The following is a 12906-nucleotide window of genomic DNA, read 5'->3' as shown; positions in this document are numbered from 1 at the left end:
GGGGGGGGGGGGGGTGGGGGGGGGGGGGGGTGGGGGGGGGGGGGGGTGGGGGGGGGGGGGGGTGGGGGGGGGGGGGGGTGGGGGGGGGGGGGGGTGGGGGGGGGGGGGGGTGGGGGGGGGGGGGGGTGGGGGGGGGGGGGGGTGGGGGGGGGGGGGGGTGGGGGGGGGGGGGGGTGGGGGGGGGGGGGGGTGGGGGGGGGGGGGGGTGGGGGGGGGGGGGGGTGGGGGGGGGGGGGGGTGGGGGGGGGGGGGGGTGGGGGGGGGGGGGGGTGGGGGGGGGGGGGGGTGGGGGGGGGGGGGGGTGGGGGGGGGGGGGGGTGGGGGGGGGGGGGGGTGGGGGGGGGGGGGGGTGGGGGGGGGGGGGGGTGGGGGGGGGGGGGGGTGGGGGGGGGGGGGGGTGGGGGGGGGGGGGGGTGGGGGGGGGGGGGGGTGGGGGGGGGGGGGGGTGGGGGGGGGGGGGGGTGGGGGGGGGGGGGGGTGGGGGGGGGGGGGGGTGGGGGGGGGGGGGGGTGGGGGGGGGGGGGGGTGGGGGGGGGGGGGGGTGGGGGGGGGGGGGGGTGGGGGGGGGGGGGGGTGGGGGGGGGGGGGGGTGGGGGGGGGGGGGGGTGGGGGGGGGGGGGGGTGGGGGGGGGGGGGGGTGGGGGGGGGGGGGGGTGGGGGGGGGGGGGGGTGGGGGGGGGGGGGGGTGGGGGGGGGGGGGGGTGGGGGGGGGGGGGGGTGGGGGGGGGGGGGGGTGGGGGGGGGGGGGGGTGGGGGGGGGGGGGGGTGGGGGGGGGGGGGGGTGGGGGGGGGGGGGGGTGGGGGGGGGGGGGGGTGGGGGGGGGGGGGGGTGGGGGGGGGGGGGGGTGGGGGGGGGGGGGGGTGGGGGGGGGGGGGGGTGGGGGGGGGGGGGGGTGGGGGGGGGGGGGGGTGGGGGGGGGGGGGGGTGGGGGGGGGGGGGGGTGGGGGGGGGGGGGGGTGGGGGGGGGGGGGGGTGGGGGGGGGGGGGGGTGGGGGGGGGGGGGGGTGGGGGGGGGGGGGGGTGGGGGGGGGGGGGGGTGGGGGGGGGGGGGGGTGGGGGGGGGGGGGGGTGGGGGGGGGGGGGGGTGGGGGGGGGGGGGGGTGGGGGGGGGGGGGGGTGGGGGGGGGGGGGGGTGGGGGGGGGGGGGGGTGGGGGGGGGGGGGGGTGGGGGGGGGGGGGGGTGGGGGGGGGGGGGGGTGGGGGGGGGGGGGGGTGGGGGGGGGGGGGGGTGGGGGGGGGGGGGGGTGGGGGGGGGGGGGGGTGGGGGGGGGGGGGGGTGGGGGGGGGGGGGGGTGGGGGGGGGGGGGGGTGGGGGGGGGGGGGGGTGGGGGGGGGGGGGGGTGGGGGGGGGGGGGGGTGGGGGGGGGGGGGGGTGGGGGGGGGGGGGGGTGGGGGGGGGGGGGGGTGGGGGGGGGGGGGGGTGGGGGGGGGGGGGGGTGGGGGGGGGGGGGGGTGGGGGGGGGGGGGGGTGGGGGGGGGGGGGGGTGGGGGGGGGGGGGGGTGGGGGGGGGGGGGGGTGGGGGGGGGGGGGGGTGGGGGGGGGGGGGGGTGGGGGGGGGGGGGGGTGGGGGGGGGGGGGGGTGGGGGGGGGGGGGGGTGGGGGGGGGGGGGGGTGGGGGGGGGGGGGGGTGGGGGGGGGGGGGGGTGGGGGGGGGGGGGGGTGGGGGGGGGGGGGGGTGGGGGGGGGGGGGGGTGGGGGGGGGGGGGGGTGGGGGGGGGGGGGGGTGGGGGGGGGGGGGGGTGGGGGGGGGGGGGGGTGGGGGGGGGGGGGGGTGGGGGGGGGGGGGGGTGGGGGGGGGGGGGGGTGGGGGGGGGGGGGGGTGGGGGGGGGGGGGGGTGGGGGGGGGGGGGGGTGGGGGGGGGGGGGGGTGGGGGGGGGGGGGGGTGGGGGGGGGGGGGGGTGGGGGGGGGGGGGGGTGGGGGGGGGGGGGGGTGGGGGGGGGGGGGGGTGGGGGGGGGGGGGGGTGGGGGGGGGGGGGGGTGGGGGGGGGGGGGGGTGGGGGGGGGGGGGGGTGGGGGGGGGGGGGGGTGGGGGGGGGGGGGGGTGGGGGGGGGGGGGGGTGGGGGGGGGGGGGGGTGGGGGGGGGGGGGGGTGGGGGGGGGGGGGGGTGGGGGGGGGGGGGGGTGGGGGGGGGGGGGGGTGGGGGGGGGGGGGGGTGGGGGGGGGGGGGGGTGGGGGGGGGGGGGGGTGGGGGGGGGGGGGGGTGGGGGGGGGGGGGGGTGGGGGGGGGGGGGGGTGGGGGGGGGGGGGGGTGGGGGGGGGGGGGGGTGGGGGGGGGGGGGGGTGGGGGGGGGGGGGGGTGGGGGGGGGGGGGGGTGGGGGGGGGGGGGGGTGGGGGGGGGGGGGGGTGGGGGGGGGGGGGGGTGGGGGGGGGGGGGGGTGGGGGGGGGGGGGGGTGGGGGGGGGGGGGGGTGGGGGGGGGGGGGGGTGGGGGGGGGGGGGGGTGGGGGGGGGGGGGGGTGGGGGGGGGGGGGGGTGGGGGGGGGGGGGGGTGGGGGGGGGGGGGGGTGGGGGGGGGGGGGGGTGGGGGGGGGGGGGGGTGGGGGGGGGGGGGGGTGGGGGGGGGGGGGGGTGGGGGGGGGGGGGGGTGGGGGGGGGGGGGGGTGGGGGGGGGGGGGGGTGGGGGGGGGGGGGGGTGGGGGGGGGGGGGGGTGGGGGGGGGGGGGGGTGGGGGGGGGGGGGGGTGGGGGGGGGGGGGGGTGGGGGGGGGGGGGGGTGGGGGGGGGGGGGGGTGGGGGGGGGGGGGGGTGGGGGGGGGGGGGGGTGGGGGGGGGGGGGGGTGGGGGGGGGGGGGGGTGGGGGGGGGGGGGGGTGGGGGGGGGGGGGGGTGGGGGGGGGGGGGGGTGGGGGGGGGGGGGGGTGGGGGGGGGGGGGGGTGGGGGGGGGGGGGGGTGGGGGGGGGGGGGGGTGGGGGGGGGGGGGGGTGGGGGGGGGGGGGGGTGGGGGGGGGGGGGGGTGGGGGGGGGGGGGGGTGGGGGGGGGGGGGGGTGGGGGGGGGGGGGGGTGGGGGGGGGGGGGGGTGGGGGGGGGGGGGGGTGGGGGGGGGGGGGGGTGGGGGGGGGGGGGGGTGGGGGGGGGGGGGGGTGGGGGGGGGGGGGGGTGGGGGGGGGGGGGGGTGGGGGGGGGGGGGGGTGGGGGGGGGGGGGGGTGGGGGGGGGGGGGGGTGGGGGGGGGGGGGGGTGGGGGGGGGGGGGGGTGGGGGGGGGGGGGGGTGGGGGGGGGGGGGGGTGGGGGGGGGGGGGGGTGGGGGGGGGGGGGGGTGGGGGGGGGGGGGGGTGGGGGGGGGGGGGGGTGGGGGGGGGGGGGGGTGGGGGGGGGGGGGGGTGGGGGGGGGGGGGGGTGGGGGGGGGGGGGGGTGGGGGGGGGGGGGGGTGGGGGGGGGGGGGGGTGGGGGGGGGGGGGGGTGGGGGGGGGGGGGGGTGGGGGGGGGGGGGGGTGGGGGGGGGGGGGGGTGGGGGGGGGGGGGGGTGGGGGGGGGGGGGGGTGGGGGGGGGGGGGGGTGGGGGGGGGGGGGGGTGGGGGGGGGGGGGGGTGGGGGGGGGGGGGGGTGGGGGGGGGGGGGGGTGGGGGGGGGGGGGGGTGGGGGGGGGGGGGGGTGGGGGGGGGGGGGGGTGGGGGGGGGGGGGGGTGGGGGGGGGGGGGGGTGGGGGGGGGGGGGGGTGGGGGGGGGGGGGGGTGGGGGGGGGGGGGGGTGGGGGGGGGGGGGGGTGGGGGGGGGGGGGGGTGGGGGGGGGGGGGGGTGGGGGGGGGGGGGGGTGGGGGGGGGGGGGGGTGGGGGGGGGGGGGGGTGGGGGGGGGGGGGGGTGGGGGGGGGGGGGGGTGGGGGGGGGGGGGGGTGGGGGGGGGGGGGGGTGGGGGGGGGGGGGGGTGGGGGGGGGGGGGGGTGGGGGGGGGGGGGGGTGGGGGGGGGGGGGGGTGGGGGGGGGGGGGGGTGGGGGGGGGGGGGGGTGGGGGGGGGGGGGGGTGGGGGGGGGGGGGGGTGGGGGGGGGGGGGGGTGGGGGGGGGGGGGGGTGGGGGGGGGGGGGGGTGGGGGGGGGGGGGGGTGGGGGGGGGGGGGGGTGGGGGGGGGGGGGGGTGGGGGGGGGGGGGGGTGGGGGGGGGGGGGGGTGGGGGGGGGGGGGGGTGGGGGGGGGGGGGGGTGGGGGGGGGGGGGGGTGGGGGGGGGGGGGGGTGGGGGGGGGGGGGGGTGGGGGGGGGGGGGGGTGGGGGGGGGGGGGGGTGGGGGGGGGGGGGGGTGGGGGGGGGGGGGGGTGGGGGGGGGGGGGGGTGGGGGGGGGGGGGGGTGGGGGGGGGGGGGGGTGGGGGGGGGGGGGGGTGGGGGGGGGGGGGGGTGGGGGGGGGGGGGGGTGGGGGGGGGGGGGGGTGGGGGGGGGGGGGGGTGGGGGGGGGGGGGGGTGGGGGGGGGGGGGGGTGGGGGGGGGGGGGGGTGGGGGGGGGGGGGGGTGGGGGGGGGGGGGGGTGGGGGGGGGGGGGGGTGGGGGGGGGGGGGGGTGGGGGGGGGGGGGGGTGGGGGGGGGGGGGGGTGGGGGGGGGGGGGGGTGGGGGGGGGGGGGGGTGGGGGGGGGGGGGGGTGGGGGGGGGGGGGGGTGGGGGGGGGGGGGGGTGGGGGGGGGGGGGGGTGGGGGGGGGGGGGGGTGGGGGGGGGGGGGGGTGGGGGGGGGGGGGGGTGGGGGGGGGGGGGGGTGGGGGGGGGGGGGGGTGGGGGGGGGGGGGGGTGGGGGGGGGGGGGGGTGGGGGGGGGGGGGGGTGGGGGGGGGGGGGGGTGGGGGGGGGGGGGGGTGGGGGGGGGGGGGGGTGGGGGGGGGGGGGGGTGGGGGGGGGGGGGGGTGGGGGGGGGGGGGGGTGGGGGGGGGGGGGGGTGGGGGGGGGGGGGGGTGGGGGGGGGGGGGGGTGGGGGGGGGGGGGGGTGGGGGGGGGGGGGGGTGGGGGGGGGGGGGGGTGGGGGGGGGGGGGGGTGGGGGGGGGGGGGGGTGGGGGGGGGGGGGGGTGGGGGGGGGGGGGGGTGGGGGGGGGGGGGGGTGGGGGGGGGGGGGGGTGGGGGGGGGGGGGGGTGGGGGGGGGGGGGGGTGGGGGGGGGGGGGGGTGGGGGGGGGGGGGGGTGGGGGGGGGGGGGGGTGGGGGGGGGGGGGGGTGGGGGGGGGGGGGGGTGGGGGGGGGGGGGGGTGGGGGGGGGGGGGGGTGGGGGGGGGGGGGGGTGGGGGGGGGGGGGGGTGGGGGGGGGGGGGGGTGGGGGGGGGGGGGGGTGGGGGGGGGGGGGGGTGGGGGGGGGGGGGGGTGGGGGGGGGGGGGGGTGGGGGGGGGGGGGGGTGGGGGGGGGGGGGGGTGGGGGGGGGGGGGGGTGGGGGGGGGGGGGGGTGGGGGGGGGGGGGGGTGGGGGGGGGGGGGGGTGGGGGGGGGGGGGGGTGGGGGGGGGGGGGGGTGGGGGGGGGGGGGGGTGGGGGGGGGGGGGGGTGGGGGGGGGGGGGGGTGGGGGGGGGGGGGGGTGGGGGGGGGGGGGGGTGGGGGGGGGGGGGGGTGGGGGGGGGGGGGGGTGGGGGGGGGGGGGGGTGGGGGGGGGGGGGGGTGGGGGGGGGGGGGGGTGGGGGGGGGGGGGGGTGGGGGGGGGGGGGGGTGGGGGGGGGGGGGGGTGGGGGGGGGGGGGGGTGGGGGGGGGGGGGGGTGGGGGGGGGGGGGGGTGGGGGGGGGGGGGGGTGGGGGGGGGGGGGGGTGGGGGGGGGGGGGGGTGGGGGGGGGGGGGGGTGGGGGGGGGGGGGGGTGGGGGGGGGGGGGGGTGGGGGGGGGGGGGGGTGGGGGGGGGGGGGGGTGGGGGGGGGGGGGGGTGGGGGGGGGGGGGGGTGGGGGGGGGGGGGGGTGGGGGGGGGGGGGGGTGGGGGGGGGGGGGGGTGGGGGGGGGGGGGGGTGGGGGGGGGGGGGGGTGGGGGGGGGGGGGGGTGGGGGGGGGGGGGGGTGGGGGGGGGGGGGGGTGGGGGGGGGGGGGGGTGGGGGGGGGGGGGGGTGGGGGGGGGGGGGGGTGGGGGGGGGGGGGGGTGGGGGGGGGGGGGGGTGGGGGGGGGGGGGGGTGGGGGGGGGGGGGGGTGGGGGGGGGGGGGGGTGGGGGGGGGGGGGGGTGGGGGGGGGGGGGGGTGGGGGGGGGGGGGGGTGGGGGGGGGGGGGGGTGGGGGGGGGGGGGGGTGGGGGGGGGGGGGGGTGGGGGGGGGGGGGGGTGGGGGGGGGGGGGGGTGGGGGGGGGGGGGGGTGGGGGGGGGGGGGGGTGGGGGGGGGGGGGGGTGGGGGGGGGGGGGGGTGGGGGGGGGGGGGGGTGGGGGGGGGGGGGGGTGGGGGGGGGGGGGGGTGGGGGGGGGGGGGGGTGGGGGGGGGGGGGGGTGGGGGGGGGGGGGGGTGGGGGGGGGGGGGGGTGGGGGGGGGGGGGGGTGGGGGGGGGGGGGGGTGGGGGGGGGGGGGGGTGGGGGGGGGGGGGGGTGGGGGGGGGGGGGGGTGGGGGGGGGGGGGGGTGGGGGGGGGGGGGGGTGGGGGGGGGGGGGGGTGGGGGGGGGGGGGGGTGGGGGGGGGGGGGGGTGGGGGGGGGGGGGGGTGGGGGGGGGGGGGGGTGGGGGGGGGGGGGGGTGGGGGGGGGGGGGGGTGGGGGGGGGGGGGGGTGGGGGGGGGGGGGGGTGGGGGGGGGGGGGGGTGGGGGGGGGGGGGGGTGGGGGGGGGGGGGGGTGGGGGGGGGGGGGGGTGGGGGGGGGGGGGGGTGGGGGGGGGGGGGGGTGGGGGGGGGGGGGGGTGGGGGGGGGGGGGGGTGGGGGGGGGGGGGGGTGGGGGGGGGGGGGGGTGGGGGGGGGGGGGGGTGGGGGGGGGGGGGGGTGGGGGGGGGGGGGGGTGGGGGGGGGGGGGGGTGGGGGGGGGGGGGGGTGGGGGGGGGGGGGGGTGGGGGGGGGGGGGGGTGGGGGGGGGGGGGGGTGGGGGGGGGGGGGGGTGGGGGGGGGGGGGGGTGGGGGGGGGGGGGGGTGGGGGGGGGGGGGGGTGGGGGGGGGGGGGGGTGGGGGGGGGGGGGGGTGGGGGGGGGGGGGGGTGGGGGGGGGGGGGGGTGGGGGGGGGGGGGGGTGGGGGGGGGGGGGGGTGGGGGGGGGGGGGGGTGGGGGGGGGGGGGGGTGGGGGGGGGGGGGGGTGGGGGGGGGGGGGGGTGGGGGGGGGGGGGGGTGGGGGGGGGGGGGGGTGGGGGGGGGGGGGGGTGGGGGGGGGGGGGGGTGGGGGGGGGGGGGGGTGGGGGGGGGGGGGGGTGGGGGGGGGGGGGGGTGGGGGGGGGGGGGGGTGGGGGGGGGGGGGGGTGGGGGGGGGGGGGGGTGGGGGGGGGGGGGGGTGGGGGGGGGGGGGGGTGGGGGGGGGGGGGGGTGGGGGGGGGGGGGGGTGGGGGGGGGGGGGGGTGGGGGGGGGGGGGGGTGGGGGGGGGGGGGGGTGGGGGGGGGGGGGGGTGGGGGGGGGGGGGGGTGGGGGGGGGGGGGGGTGGGGGGGGGGGGGGGTGGGGGGGGGGGGGGGTGGGGGGGGGGGGGGGTGGGGGGGGGGGGGGGTGGGGGGGGGGGGGGGTGGGGGGGGGGGGGGGTGGGGGGGGGGGGGGGTGGGGGGGGGGGGGGGTGGGGGGGGGGGGGGGTGGGGGGGGGGGGGGGTGGGGGGGGGGGGGGGTGGGGGGGGGGGGGGGTGGGGGGGGGGGGGGGTGGGGGGGGGGGGGGGTGGGGGGGGGGGGGGGTGGGGGGGGGGGGGGGTGGGGGGGGGGGGGGGTGGGGGGGGGGGGGGGTGGGGGGGGGGGGGGGTGGGGGGGGGGGGGGGTGGGGGGGGGGGGGGGTGGGGGGGGGGGGGGGTGGGGGGGGGGGGGGGTGGGGGGGGGGGGGGGTGGGGGGGGGGGGGGGTGGGGGGGGGGGGGGGTGGGGGGGGGGGGGGGTGGGGGGGGGGGGGGGTGGGGGGGGGGGGGGGTGGGGGGGGGGGGGGGTGGGGGGGGGGGGGGGTGGGGGGGGGGGGGGGTGGGGGGGGGGGGGGGTGGGGGGGGGGGGGGGTGGGGGGGGGGGGGGGTGGGGGGGGGGGGGGGTGGGGGGGGGGGGGGGTGGGGGGGGGGGGGGGTGGGGGGGGGGGGGGGTGGGGGGGGGGGGGGGTGGGGGGGGGGGGGGGTGGGGGGGGGGGGGGGTGGGGGGGGGGGGGGGTGGGGGGGGGGGGGGGTGGGGGGGGGGGGGGGTGGGGGGGGGGGGGGGTGGGGGGGGGGGGGGGTGGGGGGGGGGGGGGGTGGGGGGGGGGGGGGGTGGGGGGGGGGGGGGGTGGGGGGGGGGGGGGGTGGGGGGGGGGGGGGGTGGGGGGGGGGGGGGGTGGGGGGGGGGGGGGGTGGGGGGGGGGGGGGGTGGGGGGGGGGGGGGGTGGGGGGGGGGGGGGGTGGGGGGGGGGGGGGGTGGGGGGGGGGGGGGGTGGGGGGGGGGGGGGGTGGGGGGGGGGGGGGGTGGGGGGGGGGGGGGGTGGGGGGGGGGGGGGGTGGGGGGGGGGGGGGGTGGGGGGGGGGGGGGGTGGGGGGGGGGGGGGGTGGGGGGGGGGGGGGGTGGGGGGGGGGGGGGGTGGGGGGGGGGGGGGGTGGGGGGGGGGGGGGGTGGGGGGGGGGGGGGGTGGGGGGGGGGGGGGGTGGGGGGGGGGGGGGGTGGGGGGGGGGGGGGGTGGGGGGGGGGGGGGGTGGGGGGGGGGGGGGGTGGGGGGGGGGGGGGGTGGGGGGGGGGGGGGGTGGGGGGGGGGGGGGGTGGGGGGGGGGGGGGGTGGGGGGGGGGGGGGGTGGGGGGGGGGGGGGGTGGGGGGGGGGGGGGGTGGGGGGGGGGGGGGGTGGGGGGGGGGGGGGGTGGGGGGGGGGGGGGGTGGGGGGGGGGGGGGGTGGGGGGGGGGGGGGGTGGGGGGGGGGGGGGGTGGGGGGGGGGGGGGGTGGGGGGGGGGGGGGGTGGGGGGGGGGGGGGGTGGGGGGGGGGGGGGGTGGGGGGGGGGGGGGGTGGGGGGGGGGGGGGGTGGGGGGGGGGGGGGGTGGGGGGGGGGGGGGGTGGGGGGGGGGGGGGGTGGGGGGGGGGGGGGGTGGGGGGGGGGGGGGGTGGGGGGGGGGGGGGGTGGGGGGGGGGGGGGGTGGGGGGGGGGGGGGGTGGGGGGGGGGGGGGGTGGGGGGGGGGGGGGGTGGGGGGGGGGGGGGGTGGGGGGGGGGGGGGGTGGGGGGGGGGGGGGGTGGGGGGGGGGGGGGGTGGGGGGGGGGGGGGGTGGGGGGGGGGGGGGGTGGGGGGGGGGGGGGGTGGGGGGGGGGGGGGGTGGGGGGGGGGGGGGGTGGGGGGGGGGGGGGGTGGGGGGGGGGGGGGGTGGGGGGGGGGGGGGGTGGGGGGGGGGGGGGGTGGGGGGGGGGGGGGGTGGGGGGGGGGGGGGGTGGGGGGGGGGGGGGGTGGGGGGGGGGGGGGGTGGGGGGGGGGGGGGGTGGGGGGGGGGGGGGGTGGGGGGGGGGGGGGGTGGGGGGGGGGGGGGGTGGGGGGGGGGGGGGGTGGGGGGGGGGGGGGGTGGGGGGGGGGGGGGGTGGGGGGGGGGGGGGGTGGGGGGGGGGGGGGGTGGGGGGGGGGGGGGGTGGGGGGGGGGGGGGGTGGGGGGGGGGGGGGGTGGGGGGGGGGGGGGGTGGGGGGGGGGGGGGGTGGGGGGGGGGGGGGGTGGGGGGGGGGGGGGGTGGGGGGGGGGGGGGGTGGGGGGGGGGGGGGGTGGGGGGGGGGGGGGGTGGGGGGGGGGGGGGGTGGGGGGGGGGGGGGGTGGGGGGGGGGGGGGGTGGGGGGGGGGGGGGGTGGGGGGGGGGGGGGGTGGGGGGGGGGGGGGGTGGGGGGGGGGGGGGGTGGGGGGGGGGGGGGGTGGGGGGGGGGGGGGGTGGGGGGGGGGGGGGGTGGGGGGGGGGGGGGGTGGGGGGGGGGGGGGGTGGGGGGGGGGGGGGGTGGGGGGGGGGGGGGGTGGGGGGGGGGGGGGGTGGGGGGGGGGGGGGGTGGGGGGGGGGGGGGGTGGGGGGGGGGGGGGGTGGGGGGGGGGGGGGGTGGGGGGGGGGGGGGGTGGGGGGGGGGGGGGGTGGGGGGGGGGGGGGGTGGGGGGGGGGGGGGGTGGGGGGGGGGGGGGGTGGGGGGGGGGGGGGGTGGGGGGGGGGGGGGGTGGGGGGGGGGGGGGGTGGGGGGGGGGGGGGGTGGGGGGGGGGGGGGGTGGGGGGGGGGGGGGGTGGGGGGGGGGGGGGGTGGGGGGGGGGGGGGGTGGGGGGGGGGGGGGGTGGGGGGGGGGGGGGGTGGGGGGGGGGGGGGGTGGGGGGGGGGGGGGGTGGGGGGGGGGGGGGGTGGGGGGGGGGGGGGGTGGGGGGGGGGGGGGGTGGGGGGGGGGGGGGGTGGGGGGGGGGGGGGGTGGGGGGGGGGGGGGGTGGGGGGGGGGGGGGGTGGGGGGGGGGGGGGGTGGGGGGGGGGGGGGGTGGGGGGGGGGGGGGGTGGGGGGGGGGGGGGGTGGGGGGGGGGGGGGGTGGGGGGGGGGGGGGGTGGGGGGGGGGGGGGGTGGGGGGGGGGGGGGGTGGGGGGGGGGGGGGGTGGGGGGGGGGGGGGGTGGGGGGGGGGGGGGGTGGGGGGGGGGGGGGGTGGGGGGGGGGGGGGGTGGGGGGGGGGGGGGGTGGGGGGGGGGGGGGGTGGGGGGGGGGGGGGGTGGGGGGGGGGGGGGGTGGGGGGGGGGGGGGGTGGGGGGGGGGGGGGGTGGGGGGGGGGGGGGGTGGGGGGGGGGGGGGGTGGGGGGGGGGGGGGGTGGGGGGGGGGGGGGGTGGGGGGGGGGGGGGGTGGGGGGGGGGGGGGGTGGGGGGGGGGGGGGGTGGGGGGGGGGGGGGGTGGGGGGGGGGGGGGGTGGGGGGGGGGGGGGGTGGGGGGGGGGGGGGGTGGGGGGGGGGGGGGGTGGGGGGGGGGGGGGGTGGGGGGGGGGGGGGGTGGGGGGGGGGGGGGGTGGGGGGGGGGGGGGGTGGGGGGGGGGGGGGGTGGGGGGGGGGGGGGGTGGGGGGGGGGGGGGGTGGGGGGGGGGGGGGGTGGGGGGGGGGGGGGGTGGGGGGGGGGGGGGGTGGGGGGGGGGGGGGGTGGGGGGGGGGGGGGGTGGGGGGGGGGGGGGGTGGGGGGGGGGGGGGGTGGGGGGGGGGGGGGGTGGGGGGGGGGGGGGGTGGGGGGGGGGGGGGGTGGGGGGGGGGGGGGGTGGGGGGGGGGGGGGGTGGGGGGGGGGGGGGGTGGGGGGGGGGGGGGGTGGGGGGGGGGGGGGGTGGGGGGGGGGGGGGGTGGGGGGGGGGGGGGGTGGGGGGGGGGGGGGGTGGGGGGGGGGGGGGGTGGGGGGGGGGGGGGGTGGGGGGGGGGGGGGGTGGGGGGGGGGGGGGGTGGGGGGGGGGGGGGGTGGGGGGGGGGGGGGGTGGGGGGGGGGGGGGGTGGGGGGGGGGGGGGGTGGGGGGGGGGGGGGGTGGGGGGGGGGGGGGGTGGGGGGGGGGGGGGGTGGGGGGGGGGGGGGGTGGGGGGGGGGGGGGGTGGGGGGGGGGGGGGGTGGGGGGGGGGGGGGGTGGGGGGGGGGGGGGGTGGGGGGGGGGGGGGGTGGGGGGGGGGGGGGGTGGGGGGGGGGGGGGGTGGGGGGGGGGGGGGGTGGGGGGGGGGGGGGGTGGGGGGGGGGGGGGGTGGGGGGGGGGGGGGGTGGGGGGGGGGGGGGGTGGGGGGGGGGGGGGGTGGGGGGGGGGGGGGGTGGGGGGGGGGGGGGGTGGGGGGGGGGGGGGGTGGGGGGGGGGGGGGGTGGGGGGGGGGGGGGGTGGGGGGGGGGGGGGGTGGGGGGGGGGGGGGGTGGGGGGGGGGGGGGGTGGGGGGGGGGGGGGGTGGGGGGGGGGGGGGGTGGGGGGGGGGGGGGGTGGGGGGGGGGGGGGGTGGGGGGGGGGGGGGGTGGGGGGGGGGGGGGGTGGGGGGGGGGGGGGGTGGGGGGGGGGGGGGGTGGGGGGGGGGGGGGGTGGGGGGGGGGGGGGGTGGGGGGGGGGGGGGGTGGGGGGGGGGGGGGGTGGGGGGGGGGGGGGGTGGGGGGGGGGGGGGGTGGGGGGGGGGGGGGGTGGGGGGGGGGGGGGGTGGGGGGGGGGGGGGGTGGGGGGGGGGGGGGGTGGGGGGGGGGGGGGGTGGGGGGGGGGGGGGGTGGGGGGGGGGGGGGGTGGGGGGGGGGGGGGGTGGGGGGGGGGGGGGGTGGGGGGGGGGGGGGGTGGGGGGGGGGGGGGGTGGGGGGGGGGGGGGGTGGGGGGGGGGGGGGGTGGGGGGGGGGGGGGGTGGGGGGGGGGGGGGGTGGGGGGGGGGGGGGGTGGGGGGGGGGGGGGGTGGGGGGGGGGGGGGGTGGGGGGGGGGGGGGGTGGGGGGGGGGGGGGGTGGGGGGGGGGGGGGGTGGGGGGGGGGGGGGGTGGGGGGGGGGGGGGGTGGGGGGGGGGGGGGGTGGGGGGGGGGGGGGGTGGGGGGGGGGGGGGGTGGGGGGGGGGGGGGGTGGGGGGGGGGGGGGGTGGGGGGGGGGGGGGGTGGGGGGGGGGGGGGGTGGGGGGGGGGGGGGGTGGGGGGGGGGGGGGGTGGGGGGGGGGGGGGGTGGGGGGGGGGGGGGGTGGGGGGGGGGGGGGGTGGGGGGGGGGGGGGGTGGGGGGGGGGGGGGGTGGGGGGGGGGGGGGGTGGGGGGGGGGGGGGGTGGGGGGGGGGGGGGGGGGGGGGGGGGGGGGGTGGGGGGGGGGGGGGGTGGGGGGGGGGGGGGGGGGGGGGGGGGGGGGGTGGGGGGGGGGGGGGGTGGGGGTGGGGGGGGTGTGGGGGGGGGGGGGGGTGGGGGGGGTGGGGGGTGGGGTGGCGGGGGGGGTGGGGGGGGGGGGGGGCGGGGGGGGGGGGGGGTGGGGGGGGG

The 12906-nt window shown here is 93.7% G+C and overlaps 1 protein-coding gene across 1 annotated transcript in view; it reads right to left on the bottom strand.

The window, feature by feature from the left end:
- The window catches only part of GRIN3B (glutamate ionotropic receptor NMDA type subunit 3B), a 60860-nt gene that overhangs the window by 26965 nt on the left and 20989 nt on the right, over positions 1–12906 (bottom strand). The gene's annotated exons all lie outside the window — the stretch shown is intronic.

The sequence above is a fragment of the Sphaerodactylus townsendi genome, linkage group LG05 (genome assembly GCF_021028975.2).
Source record: "Sphaerodactylus townsendi isolate TG3544 linkage group LG05, MPM_Stown_v2.3, whole genome shotgun sequence".
NCBI lineage: Eukaryota > Metazoa > Chordata > Lepidosauria > Squamata > Sphaerodactylidae > Sphaerodactylus > Sphaerodactylus townsendi.
Note: the sequence above shows the minus strand (reverse complement) of the source record. Positions and strands in the feature narration are given on the sequence as shown.